General features: G+C 35.6%; 1 pseudogene; it reads right to left on the reverse strand.

Moving 5' to 3' along the window:
• Positions 1-579: 579 nt before the first annotated feature.
• LOC115235246 lies at positions 580-1,539 on the reverse strand (annotated as a pseudogene).
• Positions 1,540-2,827: the final 1,288 nt, after the last annotated feature.

Consider the following 2,827-nt stretch of genomic DNA (forward strand, 5'->3'; position numbering starts at 1 on the left):
ATAGTATTATATATAATGTTATATATAAAAAACATGTGATGAAAACCTATACGATAATTTTGATAAACAATATATAATAAAAAAAATAATATTTATTAAATTTTTATTGGTGTTTAAATAGAATTAATTTTGCAAATTTATGTCTAATATATTGTTTATGTACTGCATTGGTAGCGCACTTGGCTTCATGAAATAAACGTATATTTATATATATTTCAATTATACTTTTGATAAGTTCAGTTCTATGATTATCAAATAAATTTTGCTGTATTATATGTTCAGTCATTCTTCTACCATTAAAAACAGAATCGGAAACATAACAAAAAATTTTTATTATTGGAGATAGATTACCATTTCCTTCTTTTGATGATCTTTCAAGTCTCGTAGTTGAAGCTAGTGTTTCAATGATGCCACAAGATGATTGAAGATCATCGTTTGCAGATGTGTGGCAATTCAACTGAGCATTTTCGATACTTTGCATTATAAATTGGCTATCAATTATCGCAGAGATATTTAGAAGATCATTAATCGTCAATTAATTAATTTATTTTCATTAATTTCAATTAAACAGGTATAAAATCAGTAATCACTATTATCTTTTATTGATGCATTGTAATCAACATTGTTAATAGCAAAGTGTAATTTCTTTTTTGCGCTACAATAAACTTCACTGATAGAAGAATCCGATTCTGGAGATATTTTTCTTTTCTTTCCACGAAGAGATGGCACAGTATTGGGTTTTAAACAGGAGCCTTTAACTTTCTTCATAATATCTTTTTCTTGAAAATGATTTGAACATAATTTCGTGACAGTATTAAGAACGTGTTCATCAATTTCACAAAATGTTAGCCATTGTTTGCGAGTTTCCTCTTTTTTGGAAATCTGTTAATAAGAAAAATAATTAATTTTATAACTTACAATGTAAAAAATTATAATATGTTTTTTTAACTTCACATAAAATCTAACCTAAAATTCACATAATAAACTCTACAATATAAATAGACACAAAAAGTTACATTTACTTACGCATAATAGGAAACCGTTTTATCGCGATTGCCGCACAGCACGCAATATATGCAAGGCATTTTTATATTAAATTAATGATATTTTACTAATTTATTTTGATTTTACACGGACTGTTAGAAATAGTTCTGCAAACCTGCAACAACTCGATTTAATACTCGATAAATCGTCGCTAACGCATGCGCATAGAGAACGATTAGAAATCTATACCTTACTCTCTCGCACACATTTTAGACACAATTTCAATCCATGGAAACATAGGCAATTCCCTCTCCAGGTATATATGCTCTAAGGTTGTATCTCGACCGTAAAGCGAGTGGGGCTTCTACCTGCTCTCTCGTGAGTGAGCATCGTTTTCTGTGTGCTTTGCTTTGGTGCTTGCGTGCTTGCATCATAAAGAGAATCCGCGAGTTGCATTGTGGAATTTCATAGACGCTTGCTTCTTGTGCTATTCATATTTGCTTGCTGCCCGAGTACGGCAAAGTATTTCTCTCCGTGCGTTGTTGGCCCGCCGTGCCGGTCTTGCGTCGACACGTAAGTGCGCCTCGGCCATATTGTCTTTCCACGACACACGCTGCGTAATAAATTTACACACTTAGCACAACACGTGCACAGTGATGCCAGAATTGAGACGCGAGCAACCTTGTGTGTGTTATCCCCTCCACCTCGGTTGCATGTTGCTCGCGTCTCAATTCTGGCATCACTGCACGTGCATTTTCGTTCAACTATGGATGTCACAATTGACGAAACTCCTGATAAAACAACCCAGGAATCGCCTCTGTCTAAAGAGATATGTGGCAGCGACGATGTCGCTGATAAGGTGCGGGACATAATATATCGAAACCGCAAGAAGAATCTTTCTTCCACTCTGAGAAGCCCACTTCCTCCTAAAAGATCTTCTCTGGATTCTCATAAAATAGAAGACTCTCGACTTCAAAATAGATACGGCTTAAACGTTAATCCTCCTTTCATTATTCATATTGAAAAAAAAATTACCCACAGATTCCCTCCCTTCATCCAGGTGCGGGGCTCTGAGAAAGAAACCAACAATAACATTGATACAGGTACTGTTGACCTTGTTTATACTTCATCTATTTCCAGCCAAAGATCGAACACTGGCTCCTACGGTATCATCGCGTTCGGTAAGCGTATCAACAAACATATCGATAATTTCTCAGCCGCTTTTGACCTAAAAACAATAGGAATAAACAAATTTTCAATTACATTTACCGATGGCAATTCTGCCAACTAATTCTGTGATGCTTTTAATGAGAAATCTGACACAATTTTACCTAGAGAAACTTGGTTGGCCTATGTACCTACTCCTCCCACCCTCACCCCCGTGCCTGACACTCGATACATTCTCTCATTAATCCACAACGTATATGCTAATATCGACAAAGAGATTCTCCTCACCCCTTTTTCTAAACAAGGATATAGGGAAGCCATTGCTAAACTAAAAATCAGATCATCTTTGGGCCCCGATCTAATCTCGAATAAGATAATAAAAAAGTTCCCTGAAAGCCATTGCTATCAGATCATCTTTGGGCCCCGATCTAATCTCGAATAAGATAATAAAAAAGTTCCCTGAAGAACTTCACCTTTTTATTTTTTTTATTTTAAACTTAATCTTTAATAAAAGCACATACCCTCAGCAGTGGTCTGACTATTTTGTCATCTTTATTCCTATCTTTAAGCCAGGCCGTAGGGATTCCCTGAGACCCATATCACTCGCCAATAACCTCTTCAAAATATTCGAGAAACTGATTCACAGAAGAATCGTCTGGTGGGCGGAAAATAGCTC

The sequence above is a fragment of the Formica exsecta genome, unplaced genomic scaffold (assembly GCF_003651465.1).
Source record: "Formica exsecta isolate Colony F162 unplaced genomic scaffold, ASM365146v1 scaffold1090, whole genome shotgun sequence".
Lineage (NCBI taxonomy): Eukaryota > Metazoa > Arthropoda > Insecta > Hymenoptera > Formicidae > Formica > Formica exsecta.